This window comes from Pelophylax lessonae (assembly GCF_965119305.1).
Source record: "Pelophylax lessonae genome assembly, chromosome: 7".
Lineage (NCBI taxonomy): Eukaryota > Metazoa > Chordata > Amphibia > Anura > Ranidae > Pelophylax > Pelophylax lessonae.
Genome location: NC_138774.1, coordinates 173,573,677 through 173,594,708, shown reverse-complemented (window position 1 = coordinate 173,594,708; position 21,032 = coordinate 173,573,677). Strand labels below are relative to the sequence as shown.

General features: G+C 41.2%; 1 protein-coding gene across 1 annotated transcript in view; it reads left to right on the top strand.

Annotated features, from left to right (window-relative positions):
• NEXMIF (neurite extension and migration factor) overlaps nucleotides 1–21,032 on the top strand; it is a 480,173-nt gene that overhangs the window by 193,521 nt on the left and 265,620 nt on the right. The window contains exon 2 of the mRNA XM_082262772.1: nucleotides 5,930–6,018. The gene's annotated coding sequence lies outside the window, so the exon portion shown is untranslated. The remainder of the gene's footprint in view (nucleotides 1–5,929; nucleotides 6,019–21,032) is intronic.

Here is a 21,032-nt window from a genome sequence, read left to right as displayed (position 1 = left end):
AGCCTTATTAAAGCATGTCTGTATTTGTAAGGTATAACTGTATGTGTTAGAGAAGCCATATTTTAAGTAGGGGTAGTGCATGTTGGTGTTCCTATTAGCTCAGTATAGAAAGCTTTTTCTATAGTCTTTCCTGGCAATTGTATTGCATTTAGAGTAGTAATTTAGAAAGGATAGTAGAATCAAAATTAAAACAGCGCTAGCATATATGAAAATTTAAAACATTAATAATAATAATGTGCAAATAGTGCTATAAATATATGAAAGTGGTGTGAACCAATTTCATAAATAAAGTCCTTTCATTAAAGTGAACAGTAAAATCCAAAAGTGCTCCAGTGCAGAAATTATAATATATAAGGTGCTCCAGGTGACGGTGACCCCTCTCGGTTCCCCACTCACCAGAACTGCAGATATGTAACGCCTGAGATGAATGAAATATTGCACCAGGAGTTCTTCTGTAGGATGCCTTATGGTACCAGGTATTTTCTTATATGGAACTGGTCCTAGTCATCTCCATAAACCCCAAATTGAAAAAAAAGGCCGCATATGGCGAAGTACGTTTTAAAACAATTTATTAGATTGCTCCAAGTGGAGAAAACATGCTAACAAACGGGGATGAGAAACAAGCAGTGTATATGTGACAGAATTATGTGGACGCCGCTGTTCGCGTGCGTTCCACGGCTGATCCAGGAAGTGTAACTGGAAATGACGATGCGTCAGAGCCGTACCGGAAGTGCGTCAACGCGTTTCGCCCGCCTACTGGGTGTTTCCAAAGAAAGGATTGAAAGGATTTAGAAAGGATGTTGAATGCACTGTTGCACTGTCTTAGCTACATATAGGCTCTAGTCCAGACAGACAAGCTACAAATCATATGTGACTTATGATCATACAAATCAGGCTGTGCAGATAGGTTAAAATCACATTAAAACGTATTTATGAAAAAAGATGAGAAATCACTGTAGTTTTCTTTAAACTTGCTTACAGTCCTATTCCCTATTAGTGAGATTTGATTTCCATGTCGCCTAAAATGAAGGTGTGGTCACATCTAAAATTTGGAGTTGCCATCAGAGCAAAAAAAGAGGGCAATCTTTCAATGAAGACATGTGTTCCCATGATATCTAATAGGGGATTTCCCTCAAGTTGGAAAGATATTCCTTTATTTTCTGTTGCATCTGCAGGATAAGGAAGTGAAGGGAAATCTCTCTAATGAGAAATCAATACCAAAAAAAAACCTTCTCTACTCTGTCCAAAATTAGAAAAAAAATACGTTTTGGCTTTAAATATCTGTAAAATGATTAATAAATCTAAAGTCCATATTTGCTTAGGAGACAGTGATGGGACTATTAGATCTTTTAACGAAAAAGTTGTTTATTATCTATAGTGATTTGCCATATTCAACAGTAAAATATCTAAAAATATGGCCAATAAGCCCACAGTGCAAATGAATGCAGTGTTCCTTCCTGACATTTGTGCAGTAGTAATAGCAATTATTTATTTATTATTATTGTACAGGATTTATATAGTGCCGACAGTTTGCGCAGCGCTTTACAATTTGAGGGAAGACAATACAGTTACAATAAAATTCAATACAGGAGGATTTTGAGGGCCCTGCTCGTTAGTCTAGAAAGGGGGGGGGGGGTCAAGTGAAACAAAAGGCAATAGCTGTGGGGGATGAGCTGGTGGAGAAAATGGAGGTACAGTTGTCAGGTGTGGGTAGGATAGGCTTCTTTATTTATCATATTTATTTATTTTTTGTATTCTAAGGCTGTGGGAACTAGGTATAAAAAAGAATCCATCATTACGTTACTAGGGCTCTGATTCAAGCGAACCAAAACAGTTTGCATCAACAGGCTGGCATTGCCCAAACATTCACTTCAGCATGGCGTGACACAATTATTGGAGAATGTGGAAGTGTTTAGCTTTATACATTCTTTCTATTTCTGTGATTAAGGAGCATTTGGTGGGAGTTGAAAACACATCAACTGACCCCTGCAAATGTCTTTGTGAATTTAGCCAAAGTTGTATAAGGGCCCTGAAAACTGGTAACTAAGGGCAGCAAAATTTAATAAAAAAAAAAAAACACAAAAGAGTGATGTTTCAGAAATTTGCAAGCTAGCCAATTTGCATGGAAGCATGGTCAACACTGTTTAATACATTTAGTGAATAAATAGGTAAACAAAGTACACCAAAAATTAGTGAAAATCCCAGTTTACTCATTTATAGAGTGGTTCCAAACTCCATTGGGGCTGATTAATTAAAACTAGGGGAAAGGAAAATGAACGCAATATTGGAGCAGTTGCATGCACTTGTCTGAACACTGGAAGATTGTTCTTCCACCCACAATTCACATTCTTATGGCTTACAAATATGCAAATCTATATACAGACCCCCTAAAAAGTCAATGTTTCCCTTTGCAGCTGGAGAATAAAAACACATTATAAATATCCTTATATTTTATTACGTTATGGAAACTTTTATTAATTAAACTCTGTGTTTATATAGTATTCATAAGGCTCAGCATAGCAAAACAGCGCCCAGCACTCCTTTTAAGGTACTTCCCCTTCAGATTTCAAAAGAAATATCTTAAATATTGTGGATACATTTGCCAGTGAAATTCTGATTAAAGTAACTAAACTCACTAAGGCATCATTATAATTTTGTAAGCAATATCTTACCAATGTTAATGAACAGGAAGTTCTACTTCCTGGAACTTTCCCTTGGCTAAGGTGATGCTTTCATATGATGAAATTAGAAGAATCTACATTACATCAATGAATGTATCACTTTTTAATGTGGAAGGCATGGAGCTGTGAACATAATTTATATTGGTGCTGACACTCCTCCTTCAATTACAGCTTTCTAGAAGCCGTAAATTAATGAATTGTGCAGCTCCATGGGATCCAGACAAAAAGATTAAAGAGTATTTATTTTATTGATGCATTAGACATAGTAGTGAAGATAAGCAGAATGGGCAAATTCTTTCATTTTAATTTTCTCACCTTTAATGCTTCAATGGCCTTGGTACCATAACTGGTCATTAATGAGGACATCTTTTAGAATTAGTCTTATTACTGTTCTACACATTTGTGATGGCATCTGTTGTGGCATGACAACCACTTGGGCCTGCTTTTTGGGAAACAGTTCTAGTTAAATATAGTTAATAAGGTTGCAAAAGACCGATGCCCATCAAGTTTAGCTTGCAAGATGAAGTTTTGGTCCAGAAAAAGGCAAAACAAATCCCTGAGCAACACAACAGGACACATTTTAAAACACAGTAGGAAAAAAAATATTCCCACCAAGGTAAAGTCTCACCAATTCACTCTATTCAAATATTACTATATTAGCCTTTAGTTATTATAATGTAGGATATTAATTAATGCAAGAAAATAATCCAATCTACTTTTTAAGTTTCATTATTCATTTTTGAAATTAGTTCTTCAGGCTGTAAAGTCTTCTACATGTTAAATGGTTACCTTGTAAAAAATAATACTTGCCTTTTTTTGATTCAATATATTCTGATCCATTGACAAGCCACCTGAACAAGCAAACTCTAGACATTACTTTTTTCCTGGTTTTTGCCTCAAAAATGAATAATGCCATTGGATCATTGTGACAACCAGACAACTAAAAGAGGTTAGCAGCAGCTATCTCTATATTCTGCAAGTACTGGTTTCCTTTAAATATTTTGATTTGTTACTATCTTCACAGCCTTAAATCACTTTTTACAGTGTGGTGCCCAATACTGGACATAGTTTAGCAAAGTTCTTAGTCAATCCTAATGTTAGTACAACCCATTTTTAGTCTAAAAGGACTTTGCTGCCTAGAATTTCGTTGGCCAACAATTTTGCTTAAGGAGGCCCCACCCTTTGGTTTTTTCTTATTTCTTACACATCTTTCTTCCACTGAGGCAGCTCAGTGAAGAATGGGATCCTTTATTGTCAACTCTGGTGGTTCCTAATTTTCTGATTCTTTACTGTCTGCCCCAAGCTGTGAGCCATAGCTTCCATTGCTGGTTTGTGGCTTTCTGATACCTTGGCTTGTTCATGGCTACATTAAATATATGACTTGTTGATAATTCTTTGTGGTCATGACTAATGGTGTGAACACACGATTAGAATATCGCCCGATCATTCGACCACCGACTTTTGAAAAAGTATTTGTCGGTCGAAAACGTTGCCAACATACACGGTCCGAATATCGCCCGACCGTTGCCCGCCGACCATTGAAACAGTGTTCATCGGTCGAAAACGTTGCCAACATTAACATATTATACAGATTTAAACAGAACAACCTCAACACCAATGTATAGAATATCGTTCTTTCGCAAACGAGACGACATAATTTTTTGTGTTTTTCAAACGGTATTTTTTGTTCTCAATATCAAATGAATGTGGTGAAGTTTCACATTGCAAAGAATACCCAATTGTGTGCAGGGTAAAGGAAAAAAACATTTTTTTGCTTGCACATGTTGAATGAAAGTCAGCAGAGCTGAACCTGATTTACTAGCTCTGGGAAAATTCTCTTGCAAAGTGCAACTTCCTTTGCAAAGTGAAAAGTCTATTTGCCTTGAGTAAATTAACCCCCCTGTGTACATCAGAGGGAGTTTTCCCAAACTGTGTAATATTATACATGACACACTGAGAGCTTTGTCCCTCCAATAGAGTGCCCTTTCAGCCCATAGCCTTGAGTAAATCTGCTTTTTTTCAGAGATCTTAAGATGTCAGCACAATTGATCACACACATATGCATAATGCAAAGCAACACTGCACTCAGGTTGTAGATCAGGACCTAATGCTCCACCTCATCTGAAAGGTTTAGCAGCAAGGAGGTCATAGCTGGCATGTTTCTTCAAATGTCAATGCATTTGCCATAACAATATTGCAGTCAAGTGCGCTGTGATATAAAGTTCTCTTTATATAGCCACTAAACTTCTTTATATGCTATAATGGAGCAGCAAAGATTCTTCTATTTTCACTGTGATTGCCATATTATTAACCACAATCCATTTATTTTGAAATGCTACCATGTTTGAGTACACAATAAACGTAGAACCTTGTTCTGTTTTCTGTGTTTTATTTAATTATGCCAAGCATGTGGTCATTGTGCCCGCTTTATTGCAGTTCACAGTGAGGAAAGTGTAACTGCACATTAGCCACACATTAAAAATCATATTCACAGGCTGCAAGCATAACAGTTTTCAATCCCCCCTCAAATGTTCATTAAAGCTATAAATGTGAATAAATAACTTTACTATTGTTCTATGGTGTCTTGAATGTAATCACCTGTTATATCTGTATCATGTCACTCTGCCAAATCTACCAGTTCCATAGTCACTAGACATCACTCTCATGCCTCTTTCTTCCCTAAGATCTACAGTTTCATGGGTAGTTGTATTTTTGTGCTGGGTCTATCATCACAGCTGGAAAGTGAATCCTCTCCCTCTCATTCCCAGAAGGTACCATTACACTTGAAAGGGTCATTTTCTGAATAAAGAAATATTTCAAGAAAGCATTTCAATAGCATGAATAAAATGAACAAATCATTCCATCTCACTGAGACTCTCTGGGCTGGGATACCTGACCCACAGACTATTTCTCTGTGTGCTTCCCTGCAGAACACTTTCAATGGAGACCTGCCAGGACAATGACAGGCTTGAAATTACATTGATTGATGGCAGTTTGGATATTTTTTGCATATTAACTCCTGATCATCTACACAGTATTACATAATTTCTGTATTATTTTCTTCTGCCACAAGGCCAGAAACATATTCCAGTATATTGGATAAAATAGGGTATAAACAAAGACATGTAGTTATCAAAGTATTTGATTGTGTATTTTCTGTTGATGTGTATGTCACAGGTAAATGCTCATAATCAGGTATCCACCCACACAAAACCTTGGTTAAATTTAGCATTTTTTTGTCTTTACAGATCTATAGTCATAACTGCATGTGCAGAATTTGAAGTTAAAGAGTGGATTATGGCTCAGTAGTGGCTTATTCATGAAAGAAACTCTACAGGTGAGTTAAATAGTCTGTTTGTAGACCCCTTTTTTTGACTGTACTGTTTTACATTATTTATTGATACTCCTGAAGGAAATTTATACCAGTAGCAATAAGTAGGTTGCCGTTATGGAATTGCTTCAAAAGATTGACTGTGTTTGATACAAATACTTTCTGTTAGGACATCAAAACCTACTAATCCAAAATAGTAAAGGGAAAAAGAGAATTCCAAGAACTCACTGGTTAGGTGACACCCAGGGCTACCCTCCAACGGTTACCCATGAATGTCACTCAAAGCTTAAACCAACAGAAGCAGTGCCAATGGGTACCCAGGAATGTCACGCAAAGCTTAAACCAACAGAAGCAGTGCCAGTGGGTACCCAGGAATGTCACTCAAAGCTTAAACCAGTAGAAGCAGTGCTAGCTGGTACCCAGTAATGTCTCTCAAAGCTTAAACCAACAGATGTAGTGCCAGTGGGTACCTAGCAATGTCACTAAAAGCTTAAACCAACAGAAGCAGTGCCAGTGGGTACCCAGGAATGTCACTCAAAGCTTAAACCAGTAGAAGCAGTGCTAGCTGGTACCCAGTAATGTCTCTCAAAGCTTAAACCAATAGATGTAGTGCCAGTGGGTACCTAGCAATGTCACTAAAAGCTTAAACCAACAGAAGCAGTGCCAGTGGGTACCCAGGAATGTCACTCAAAGCTTAAACCAGTAGAAGCAGTGCTAGCTGGTACCTAGTAATGTCTCTCAAAGCTTAAACCAATAGATGTAGTGCCAGTGGGTACCTAGCAATGTCACTAAAAGCTTAAACCAACAGAAGCAGTGCCAGTGGGTACCCAGGAATGTCACTCAAAGCTTAAGCCAACAGAAGCAGTGCCAGTGGGTACCCATGAATGTCACACAATGCTTAAACCAACAGACACAGTGCCAGTGGGTACCCGGGAGTGTCACTCAAAGCTCAAACCAACAGAAGCAGTGCCAGTGGGTACCCAGGCATGTCACTCAAAGCTTAAACCAGTAGATGCAGTGCTATTGGGTACCCAGTAATGTCTCTCAAAGCTTAAACCAACAGAAGTAGTGCCAGTGGGTACCTAGGAATTTCACTCAAAGCTTAAACCAACAGAAGCAGTGCCAGTGGGTACCCAGGAACATCACTCAAAGCTTAAACCAACAGAAGTAGTGCCAGTGGGTACCTAGGGATGTCACTCAAAGCTTAAACCAACAGAAGCAGTGTCAGTGGGTACCCAGGAATGTCTCTCAAAGCTTAAACCAACAGAAGCAGTGCCAGTGGGTACCCAGGAACATCACTCAAAGCTTAAACCAACAGAAGTAGTGCCAGTGGGTACCTAGGGATGTCACTCAAAGCTTAAACCAACAGAAGCAGTGCCAGTGGGTACCCAGGAATGTCACTCAAAGCTTAAACCAACAGAAGCAGTGGCAGACCAAATTTTTAAGGCCTCGTTTGCATGGTCGGCAAAGGGGGCAGTAAAAATAGGTGATTGAGCCTCTCAACTTCCTATCCTAAAAGACTTCTTGCAGCCACATAACAGGTGGTGCTGTCAATGGGACCACACTACAACTGTGAGACAAATGCATGGACATGGATCTTGGTTGCTGTTATTACCTCATTACAAAAAAAAAAAGGCATTAAGAATTTTGCAGGATTGCTTCCTGAGCATCCTCTACCACCTTTTAAGAAATGATCAACTGTAAATAATTTTCCAGAAGGGTGGTAGAGACTGCCACACAACTAAAATGAGGCCCACAGGAGTCCAAAACAGCTTTAAAAACTCTCAAAACAGACCAGGGCTCAGTAATGTTTACAAGTGTTTAAAACAGACTCGGACACACAAGCCAGAGAATTGCTTGCAAAGGAATCAGATGCTGTAGAATTGTGCCATCAATACAGCTGCAACAAACAAAAAAATCCGGAACTGCACGCTTGCTCCATGGTCAGAAACCACAGCCTACATATTTCTCTTTAGCACAAGTTTCCTTTAGGCTCCATTCACCCCTGGGCGTTTTTGAGTATTTTTCAGCTCCAAAAACACTAAAAAAAAACGTTCCAAAACGCCCAACAAGTAAAACCCCATTCATTTAAATGGCCCCTGTTCACATCTGAGCGTTTTGCAAAACGCCTGCAGCTGAAAAAAGTACATGAGCTTCTTTTTGGGCTGATTACCAGCATTTTTGATAGATGTCAATGCCTGCTTCCAAAAACGCCTGGAAAAAAAGCCTGAAAATCGCGGTAAAAATTGTGGTAAAAAACGCGGTAAAACGCTAAGCTCAAGTGTGAATGCAGCCTTAAGAGGAATTTGTTTATTGGTTAAAGGTATCTATATGGCAACCATTTCTTGGCTTGTGAGTTTGTCATTGCTGAAAAAATATTCCCCCTGTCTGTTATTGATTTATTTGGGGTTTACTAGTGCAGAAACACTGAAGCTATTTTCTTGCATATAGGCATTTGACACTGCTTCTTGCAGTGTCAATCGCAGTCGGGATACGAGGTAGTTATGTTTTTTTAAAGTGTTACTAAACCCACAACAGTAAAATCAGTGTGTATATGCAGTAAAGCATTCTTGTTATACTTACTGTGGAACCTAAGGGGTTAATCCTCTGAATTGTGTTAAAATGCTGTTTGATCCTGTCTTCTCTGATCCTCCCCTTTTTTACTGTCCCCAATCCATCTGCTGATAGAACAAGGCCTTGAGGACACTCTGCACATGCTCAATTTTGTGAGTATTGCTAGAGAGTTTTTTTTTTTTTTGGGGGGGGGGGGGAGGGTGCATGTGATTAGTACACAGCCAATCAGCACTGTCCAAACAGAAAGTTAGGGGTCATGCTGGTCAGCCTAATTGGACAGTCAGAGGAGAAGGAAAACCCCTACTACATGCTTTAGAAGTCACAAGACTGCTATATACTGCTGATGATCAAAGGTATTTAGCAGTTTATATTTACTAAAAAGAATGCATGTCCATGTTCTATGTACATTGGGAGACCAGATATAGTAAATGCAGGCTCCTGGGTTTAGTAACACTTCAAATACAGTGATGTCTCTTCTCACTTTGAGGCTCGGTTCACACTTATGCGAGTGCGGGAAGGCTGCGAATCCGCAGCCTGTTCCCGCATCGCACACGCACCCCCGGTAGTTCACACTGCCATATGCGATACGCTGGGGGTGTCAATGTAATCTTAACGACACCCCCAGTTTGATCGCATATCGCAGTGCGATCGTGCAGTTCGCACAGGATCGGATCGCACAAGTGTGAACCGCTGTGCGATCCGATCCTGATGCGGCTAGAAAAAAGGGTCCCTGTGCGTGTTTGGTGCGGCTGCGGTGCGAATTTAGCCATACAAAGTGTATGGCTAAACTCGCACCGCACAGCCGATCGCATGTAATGTCGGAGCAGTGCGCTCCGACATTACATGCGAACCCCGCACACGCACAAGTGTGAACCGGGGCTGAAAGCACTTTCTGTAGCTGCCGGTCATGTAAACATCACATGATGTGAAAAGATCATAGTAAAGACAGGCATGTTTGGATCAAGCAAGTGTGCATATTATTCGGGAGGGTGGGAGGAACACCTGAAAAGCAGCTTATCTAGGGAAAAAAATAGGAAATCTATCTTGGCCATTTGCATTGTTCCCCAAGGAGGGCTCAGTCAAGCTTGTATGTAGAAGCCTAAAGAAGTCTACAGACATGCAGAAGTTCCAGACTAGCTCTACATTTTCATATGTCTTTATTGGGTTTGCCTGAGAAAAAAGGGGGTTCCTAGATCTCTAGTCTAGTAAAACATTTGTCACTGTGACAGTAAGTGAGGTGAAATCAGAACCTACAAAGCAGTAACCCCACAGGGGTTCTAACTCTTCCCTATTCTATCCAAACTTACATTTTAAGTCAAAGGGCAGGAGAGATATGGCACAAGCGAATGCTGCCTGTCCTGCTTTTCTAAGTAAGGATAATAAAATGGAAAAGCTTTCTGATCTTAGATTATGAGCTGTACAGTTTTTGGCTTTATTAAGCAAAAAAACAATTAGCCATAGCAAAACTCACGTTTGTGTAGCACCTCAGTAGGCTGCTAGTGTTAAGTAAAATTATTTTTTGGCTTCCTTGACACCAAGGAGAGCAGTTTTTGTTTAGTAGTGTCTACTCTAGATTCTGCTGGTGCAGGTTCAGCTACTTTACCTGAATCCCACTGAGCTCTAGGGTATAGTGAAGGGAAGAGCTTAGACCCTGGCCTGCATATTCATGCCTCTTTAGTCAATCACTGGTTGGGAGAGTGGGTGAACTGCAAAGGGGCTGAGATGGGCATAAATAGGCTAGAACAGCTTCCTCTTGTTCTGAGGGCTGAGGCATCTCTGGGAGATCAGCTGCAAAATGCAATAGTCTCATTGAGACTTTTGGTCCATTACTTATACAGTGACCAACCCTATGTGCACACAAGAGCGCCATCCTTCTTTTTTGTTTTAACTGTTTTCAAACACCATCCTGTGTTAAGGATTGGGCAGCCTAAGTGCAATTGATGTACATTTTCTACAGCACAATAACCTTTGGGTTTATGACCCAACAGGAACCTGCATCAAGGACTAGTGCTTGAACCTTCTTTGTGTTTTTGCAAAATGCAAGAATCCTTTTTTGGGGTCCCAGCTCCTGCTTGGGCTGGGGGACCTCTTGCCTAGCCTCCTGAACATATGTAGAAATCTCATCTGAGGATCCAGGACACATGCAATTAAGTACAGAAGCTGACTGATACTGCAATAGCAACACAGTATTTAGGGCACAATAATAAGTACCTGTTCAGTAGAACTTTTCACAGTACATCCAGGACTTTACCCCTGCTGAGGGGTCCCTGTTTAGAAGCAGTTTATTCTTCATTTTTAAACAGGGTGGTTTTCATCCTGAAGGAGCAAATTAGCTTTGGAGTCCTCATCTACAATTTGTTAAAAGTTTTCTTGGAGTATTTTAAGGCTCACCCTCACCCTATGCCAGGTCTATTGGCATAAAAAAACTGCAAAAAGACATGTACATCCTGTTCTTTGACTTGAGGGACTGTGAACTTCCATGTGCCTGACTGCTGTGTGCCTATAAGGGAATAAAACCTGGGAAGAAACAGCAAGACCTGTCCTGGGTCTGCACTACGTGTGGACAACTGTTATCCCAACAATGGGTAGAGTTTGGCAGCAAGACCTGTCCTGGGTCTGCACTACGTGTGGACAACTGTTATCCCAACAATGGGTAGAGTTTGGCAGCAAGACCTGTCCTGGGTCTGCACTACGTGTGGACAACTGTTATCCCAACAATGGGTAGAGTTTGGCAGCAAGGCCTGTCCTGGGTCTGCACTACGTGTGGACAACTGTTATCCCAACAATGGGTAGAGTTTGGCAGCAAGACCTGTCCTGGGTCTGCACTACGTGTGGACAACTGTTATCCCAACAATGGGTAGAGTTTGGCAGCAAGACCTGTCCTGGGTCTGCACTACGTGTGGACAACTGTTATCCCAAAATGGGTAGAGTTTGGCAGCAAGACCTGTCCTGGGTCTGCACTACGTGTGGACATCTGTTATCCCAAAATGGGTAGAGTTTGGCAGCAAGACCTCTCCTGAGTCTGCACTACGTGTGGACAACTGTTATCCCAACAATGGGTAGAGTTTGGCAGAGTTGGACAGGGCTCATCTTCCTGTAGAGCAGGGATCCTCAAACTACGGCCCTCCAGCTGTTGCAGAACTACATGTCCCATGAGGCATTGTAAAGCTCTCACATTCACAGACATGACTAGGCATGATGGGAATTGTGGTTCCAGAACAACTGGAGGGCCAGAGTTTGAAGACACCCGTTGTAGAGGAAGCATTACTTAAAGTGGTTGTAAACCCTATTTTTTTTTCACCCTGAAAGAGAAACGCATAATGAGCTAGTATGCATCGCATACTAGTTCATTATGAAATACTTACCTTAGAACGAGCCCCCGCTGCGCTGCCCACTTACCTCTATGACGGGCGACACGTTAAGTCGCCCGTCTTCCGGGATCACGGCATCCGGCCATCTGATGGGCCTGAGCCGTGGTGACGTCACTCCTGCGCACGCGCGCGGGAGCCGATGGTCACGGCACGGGGCTCTGAAGGAACGGCACCAGCGGCCGTTCCTTCAGAGCGCATGCGCCAGTGATGTCACTGGCTGCATGTAAGGTAAATATCTCCTAAACGGTACATGTTTAGGAGATATTTACAGTACCTATAGGTAAGCCTTATCATAGGCTTACCTATAGGTACAACTTGCAGAGGAGGGTTTACTTCCTCTTTAAGGAAAAAAATCAAGATGTGTCTGTCAGCCTGTCAACATATACTTATCTGTGTCTAGTCACACCAGTCTGTATATGTTTATGTCTGCGAATCTGTAAACTAGCTTTGGTGTATTGTAAGCAATGATGCACCCCTTGCAATAAAGTAGTAAGAATACTAGAATATTTCTTAAAGTTTAGTGACCTGTATAAGTGTATTCAAACCTCAATACAGCTATAGTATATGGTCACAAAATCCTTTGGTACAACTTGGTATTCTAATCCTCATTAACAGTAGATGGAACATTTTCTCATAGATTATTGAGGAATGTCTTCAGGAGTACTTTTCCAGCTTTTAGTTGCAAGTGACGGAAGTTCCATCCTTTCATGAATAAAAAAAAAAAGCAGTATTTGAAATCATTTGATAGAAACAGCAGGAGTAGCTCCATGTAATCTAATTGAATAGGGGACTATCTCCTATGTGCCAGTTCTGTCCCTTAAAGTGCCTTTACAGGTGATGTGGATTGATAAACACCATGGAACGTTTATTGACTCAAGGTCTATTGTCAAGCATACCGTGGTGCCAGATGATATGAATAGATGTGTATTACCAGAAAATAAATCTTTTTGGGGTGAGAGTGAAAGAGCAGGAGAGCCATGATAGATTTTATTGATTAAGTGTCATAGAAGCCCAGATGACTCAGAGCTTGCTAGATATTAACCTCTTAGCTGCCACTGATGTAGGATCTAGACAAACAACATTTAATTACTTGTAGAAAACACATAAAACTTGTACCTATTCAAGTACAAGGCTCCTGCATGGAGGATTCTTATCTTAAGAATTCAGTAGCAGTTTTGTTAATACTGGTACTAACACTTTTCCTTCTTATTGTGTTATTTGAAATTCATATACGGGCATATACACATAATGAACTAAAGAAGAGTGGAGCCAATTTTAGTCCATATACAGGGTAGTTTTCATTACTTTAATACACCTCTGCAGTGGTAAATTTAAAGGAAAGATCCACGGAATAGCATACCTGTTGTTTTCACAAACAAAGTAAAGTTCTCCTTTATTTCAAGTTCTCCCGCTAGTGACTAGCTATTCCTTTAACCACTTCTGGACTGGAAGGATTTACCCCCTTAATGACCAGGCCATTTTTTGCGATACGGCACTGCGTTACTTTAATGGACAATTGCGCAGTCGTGTGACACTGTACCCTAATAAAATTGATGCCCTTTTTTTCCCACCAGTAGAGCTTTTTTTTGGTAGTATTTGAAAAATAGCGACAATTCTGAAGAAAAAAAACAATATTTTTTACTTTACATTCCCAATAAAAAAAAAATGAAAATCTACTTTTTTCATAATTTTAGGCCAATTCGTATTCTGCTACATATTTTTGGTAAAAAAAAATCCCAATAAGTTCATATTGATTGGTTTGCGCAAAAGTTATCGCGTCTACATACTAGGGGAAAGATTTTTGCCTTTTTTATTTATTTATTTTTTTACTAGTAATGGCGGCGATCAGCGATTTTTAGTGGGACTGCGACATTGCAGCGGACAGATCGGACACCAAACTGACATTTTTGACACTTTTGGGGGGGACCAGTGACATTACTACAGTAGGCAGTGCTAAAAATATGCACTGTTACAGTACTAATGACACTGGCAGGGAAGAGGTTAACAACAGGGGCGATCAAAGGGTTAACTGTGTCCCTATGGGGGGGGGGGCTTTCTAACTGTGTGGGGGATGGGCTTCCTGTATAAACACAGAGACCTGTGTTCCTAAATAAGAGGAACACAGGATCCCTGTGTTCATAACTGACAGAACAGCGGTCTGCCGTGTTTACAACGGCAGACTCTCATTCTGTCTCCATGGGGAGCAATCGTGGGTACCCGGTGGCAATCGCAGCCGTCTGATCTGCTGATCAGCTTCCCCTGTGGCGAATGGGCGCACACACGCCCCCCGCTAGCGGCCCCGCAAAGCGACGTACAGGTATGTCGTTTCGCAGGACAGAGCCGACCTGCCTCAGTAAAACTAAGGTGGCTGGTTGGCAAACGGTTAAAGTTGCTCTCTGGGCTGATATAAAAGCAAATTAATGCAATTATGTGTGCCTTTAAATTAATTTAACATTTTTTAAATCCACCTAGTGTAAGTATTCATACAATACGTCTGCTAAGAAGCTTTGTTTTTAAGGTATAAGAATCTGGATGCTGACATATCCTTTAACATGTTCCACATAAATGTCCTTAAAAAGTTGATTTTTTGCCAAACTTTGCCTAGAAATGTAATTTTACCAGTATATAGTAAATGGCTTACCTTTCCCCTGAGTGGGTTCCTCAAACACCTCATCCTGGTACATAACAAGAGACTTCAATACTTACCTCTTACTTGCTCTGGAAATCTTGTTTCTTGCCCCAAGGACTGGACTGTTGCAGCCGCTCATTATTTTCCTGGGGACTGGTCCCCTTGCCACCTGTAGTTCTGCTATGATAGGACCCCCCCCCCCCAATGGAACTTGCGCCCCACCACTAGAAATGTTGCCTATGGGCCATGGACACCCAGAAGGAAGGACCTGCTGGATGTAAACAAAAGAGGAGAGAGAGCTCAGGACCTGAACGTCACGTGACTGTGGCTTCAGATAAGTAAATAGGTCATTTAGATTTTATTTTTTTAGCGATCAGATAGAGTGGGGTGGGAAGGTGTTCTTGCTTTGGCCAGAGTCCGGCTTTAACCATGTAGACATGGTTAAGCACATTTGCACAAAACAGGCTAGAGACTTTGACAACATCCATTTTCACTCAGCTTTAAAACAAAATATCTAAGCAGCAGTATGCTGTGATTGTGGCATTTATTCCCTGCTTGGGATATTGCTGATGGTGCAAGGACTGTGCCCATGCAAGGGGTACTTGTCTTCATATCAGCCTCCTGTGATCTATGCAAAGAGAACTCACACTGAAAGAACGAGGGCAGCCCTGCTCCGTGCACATATGTTGACAGTGAACATGCTAACATGTGGAAATGAGCAGGGGGGAGGGGTGACCTCATTAGCTGTACTTTCTTTGTCCATTCACCAGGCTTTAGAGCATTTTTTGGCAAGTCTTCTTGACCAAGCTGTGCTCATGCTGCAGTGGAGATAGAGGTTCTGGTTAAAAAGGGGTCCCAAAATCACAAACCTGGCAGCATAGAATCATAAATCCTTTTGGTGGGTAAATAGCTTCCATATATAAATCCCAGGTGTGTATTTAGCTTCTTGCTCAAAGTATAGCTGTCTACAATATCTAAACACAACAAAGAATGAGGCAAAGAATATGTGATAGCCCAAATCATAAATCTAAAGCCATCACTGCAAGCTTAAGGAGCTTTAACACCTCTGCATTTATTCGTATGGAGCTGCAATGCAATAACAAAAACCCTGCTCATTTCCCCTACCATAGGGAATGGTGGACAGGCATGTTTTATGCTTTTTATAACATACGTAAAAATAAATAAATAAATAAAACACTTTAAACATACAAAAAATGAATCATACCACAAAGGTGTGAATGCAGACTTAGGGTATGTCAATAACAGGCATCAAATGCATGCTATACTGAAGTGCATGCTCTAGAACTTACCATGGAAAGTAGCTAGTATGCTAGTTAAAGAGTTGACCTTGGGGATAAGCACTATGGAGGATGAGCTAGTTCAAGGATGTAGTAAAATGAAGGTTGAAGACTTCACTGAGGTTCCTGCATAATGCAGGCTGCATTAGCAATGTTTTGGCACAAACAAAGGACAAATCCATAAAGACTGTGTCCTGTGAAGGGGAAGAGGGTTGATTGTCTTCTGACAGCAAGAAAGTGTTCAATTAAATTAGGACAACGGTAGAAGAATGATAATGATCCATGTTGGTCTCTGATAAGATCTCATAATATCATATTCAGCAATGTGCTTTATAATTACATTGTAGCTTGAATGCAGTAGTTGGCAATACGCTGACTAATACTGACGGTAGTGCAACAGCAATCGCTTATTTTTTTTAGTGATGATGCAATTATCCTTAATTATTATTATTATTATACAGGATTTATATAGCGCCAACAGTTTGCGCAGAGCTTTACAAAATGAAGGCAGACATTACAGTTACAATATAATTTGGTACAAGAGGAATCAGAGGGCCTGCTTTTTAGAGCTTCCAATCTAAGAGGAAGGGTTAAGTTATACAAAAGGTAATAGCTGTGGGGGATGAAAGATGGAGAAAGTAAAAACATAGTGTGTTAGTTAGAAGCAGGATAGCCTTTTTTGAAGAGAAGGGTTTTCAGGGATCGTCAAAAGATGGATAGAGTGAGAGATAGTTGGATAGATTGCAGTAGGGAGTTCCAAAGGATGGGAGAAGCTCGGGAGGAGTCCTGGAGGCAAGCATGGGAGGAAGTGATAAAATTTCTGTCTACACAACTATGTTTCATGGATTATGAAAAACTAGATTGTCATTAGAAAAAAGCATGTCTTATATCTAACAACATACTGCAGAGAATAATGTGAAAGAATTCACACAAACCAGACTTCTGTCTCACTCACAAGTTTAACTGAACTCAAAAAAGGCAAGATTGGCTTTGTTATAGGAAACATTTAGAAATGTTAATGCTAAACTAGTTCCCTGAAAAATGTATAATTTTTCTGAAAGCAGTGCACTTCTTGGTATATGAGGGTTCCTAGACACTCCTGCGTGTGTGGCCTAAAATCTGTATAGCTCATAGTGTGAGATCTAAGGCACTGCTGCTTCTGACTGTAAAGCCCCGTACACACGCACAGATCGTCGTCATACAAACGTCGGCGGACGAAAGATCTGCCGATTGTACGCGTGTTAGTATGGTGCCTCCGACAGCTGTCTGCACACAATCCGCGGACAAGAGTCTTTCTTGCAAACATGAAAATTTTTGTCTGCGGACACCAGAACGGACGATTGTTCGCCTGTCAGTACAGAAATCAGCCGTCAGACCGCAGATTTGCAAGACTGGGCATGCTCAGAAAATAAAAAACACAGGGAAAGTTAACCATCACATGACATCACTTCTGCAGTCAGCTGAAGTCTGCGGACAAAATTCTTGTGCTGTCCTTGTGCTGTCTTTGCACTTTTCAAAAGACACCGACATCCCGGGGAGAAAAGACGAACATTTGTATGACGACGATCTGTGCGTGTGTACGGGGCTTTAGTCTCAGGATGTTTGGAGTTGGGTTTACTGATTTCACTACTGTGCTACTCGCTGTTCTCCTAGCTTGAAGGCTTTGACATATGGAATCAAAACCTTGCCTCTACCAAGATGGCCAACAAAGGAAGGTAAGTTTGTAATGGGGAAAAGATCTGCTTCAGGGAGATATACAGTCTCTACTTGTGTCTAATCTTTTGCCCTTTGCCTGCCCTTTGTAAGCACAGCTTTTAGAGTTCAGTCCCTGTTTAAGGGTTCCATTTCAAAATGTACAAAAAAACTGTAATAAATACAGAAGTACAAGCTACATGCTTATTAGTTCAGTATTCCTTCCCGATATCACCTGCACTGCATTTGTCATACCCAGCTTCTTTTGTTAGTAAGTTGCCCTAATCCAACACATGATAATGTGAGACAACGTGCTTGGGCTCATAATATAGTTAGGTCAGCCAATGCCAAGCTGACTTAGGTTTCTACACTTTGAACATCGTTCCATACCTGCTAATATAATAATATAATCACTCTAATTTAGCTCAGAATATCCATGAGCTGTGCTGTCATTCAGCATGTTGTATGTAGCAAAGGGTTGGGCATATACAAATGGATAAGTGAAGAAGAGAAAATCGCTTTGCCTTAAGACATAATCCCCCTGAATGTGAATTTTCATCTGTGTAGAGTAATGAACTGGTGATAGTCTAAATCAGTGGTCTCCAAACTGCAGCCCGGGGGCCAGATGTGACCCCTTTCTTGCCTTTATCGGGCCCTTGGGACACTCCCCCCCCCTTAACACTGATGGTTGGGCATTATTCCTCCCCCTGACGCGGTCAATGGAGCACTATTCCTCCCACTGTCACCCTGTCACAGACGATGGGGCACTATTCCTCTCCCTGACACAGGCAATGGAGCACTATTGTTCCCCTGACAGAGATGAAGGGGTACTATTCCTTCCCCTGATACCAACAATGAAGCATTATTCCTCCCCCTGACACAGACAATGGAGCACTATTCCTCCCCCTGACACAGACAATGGAGCACTATTCCTCCCCTGACAGAGATGATGGGGTACTATTCCTTCCCCTGATACCAACAATGAAGCATTATTCCTCTCCCTGACACAGACAATGGAGCACTATTCCTCCCCCTGACATAGATGATGGAGTACTATTCCTTCCCCTGATACCATTAATGAAGCATTATTCCTCTCCCTGACACAGACAATGGAGCACTATTCCTCCCCTGACACAGATGATGGGGTACTATTCCTTCCCCTGATACCAACAATGAAGCATTATTCCTTCCCCTGACACAGACAATGGAGCACTATTGCTCCCCCTGACACAGACAATGGAGCACTATTCCTCCCCCTGACACAGATGATGGGGTACTATTCCTTCCCCTGATACCACCAGTGAAGCACTATTCCTCCCCCTGACACTGACAAGGGAGCGCTATTCCCCCCCGACACAGATGATGGGGTATAATTGCTTCCCCTAATACCAACAATGGGGCAATAATCCTCCCACCAATAACAATGTTGGGGCATTCTTTACTCCCATGAATTCCAGGGGATTTTATTGAATAGAGATAAAAATCCACTTACACATGAAGCACTAACAAGTGCATGTAGTCAGCGTTAGTAATTAAACCACAAAGATGGCCGCAGGTGATGTCATACGTTGCTCCTCCTCCTGTATGTGTTATGTCCGTGGGCAGGACTTCGTCAGCAGAATCGGAGCAACGCATTCAACCCGCTCTTATATGCACAATGCCATGACACCAGGATGCTACACCATCCATCTCATTGAGGAGGAAGGGAACGCCCCCCCCCCCCCCCACCTTACTGACACGAAAAACCTGCCATTTAGATTAAGCACTGTGAAAATTTAAGACAAATAAAATGCAAGAACATGTCTTATGCTTATATTAATCACAAATCTGAATGTATACCTCAGTGTAATATGACTACATAATCAAAGGATAATAAAAGGCATAGCCAACCTGCTAGTCTTATATATATTCACAACATAAAGGGGAATTCTTCCACCATTACATTGCTATTCCATGAATGAATGGATTCATATCAAATCTTAATGAACTTCTTTTTAAAGGGACATACACTGCCGCCATCTTCACACTATAAGATAAATAAATATAAAAAAAGATAATATATGCATAAAAAATTAAAAATCCGGCCGGCAGATAAGGGAGGGGGGTTAGTGGTGTTGAGTGTTGCATACTATAGGGAGGAAATGAACAGTTTACTTGAGGATTGTGACACCTATCGGGTATTAGCGAGTGACCCCATGCTGAAATTTAAAGGGGAGTTGCACTCTATAGTTGAAAAAGACGAGAAACGGGGGAGTTCTGAATCACAAGGAGGCCCTATATCTTGACCCATTATTTTGCAGAACCCCGATCATTTTTTTTCTGCCTAAAATACATAAAAGCATAGACCACCCCCGTAGTCGGCCAATTGTAAATTACATAGTTACATAGTTACATAGTTAGTGAGGCTGAAAAAAGACACAAGTCCATCCAGTTCAACCTATGATGTGTGTGTGTGTTTGCTTTTAACCGTACATTGTATACCCCTGTATGTTGTGGTCTTTAAGGTGTCCATCCAATAGTTTTTTGAAACTATCAATGCTCCCTGCTGATACGACTGCTTGCGGAAGAGAATTCCACATCCTTACCGCTCTTACAGTGAAGAACCCCTTACGCACTTTAAGGTTAAACTGCCTTTCCTCAAGTTTTAGTGAGTGGCCACGTGTCTTATTGTATCTCCTTTCTCTGAATAGTTTGTTCCTTATGCTAGGGTCGCCAGTACAGTATTTGTACATTGATATCATATCCCCCCTCAATCGTCTCTTCTCCAGAGAGAATAGGTTCAGTGCTTGTAGTCTTTCCTCATAGCTGATGTCCTCTATTCCCCTAATTATTTTTGTTGCCCTTCTCTGGACTTTCTCCAGTTCCAGCACATCCTTCCTGAGGACCGGTGCCCAGAACTGGACAGCATACTCCAGATGTGGCCGGACCAGAGTCTTGTAGAGTGGAAGAATAATCTCTTTATTTCTGGAGTGAATCCCCTTTTTTATACAACCCAGTATTCTGTTGGCTTTGCTTGCGGCGGCTTGGCATTGCATGCCACTTCCAAGCCTGTTGTCTACCAGTACCCCCAGGTCCCTTTCCATCCTAGACTCACCCAGAGGTTCCCCCCCTAGTGAGTAGCTTGCTTTCTGGTTTCTGGGCCCCCAAGTGCATTACTTTACATTTTTCTACATTAAATCTCATCTGCCATGTAGTTGCCCACCCCGTTATTTTGTTCAGGTCTGCTTGCAAGATTTCCGCATCCTGCATAGAAGATATTGGCATGCCTAATTTAGTATCATCTGCAAATACTGAGATTGTACTGGATATCCCCTCCTCTAGATCATTTATGAATAAATTAAACAGGATTGGTCCCAGGACAGTTGGGTCATTATTCACTATTATTAGCCACGAGGATGCCTTGGCATCAGTCAAATGGGCGTTGACAGACTCCCAATTATCAAGAAAACAGAATGT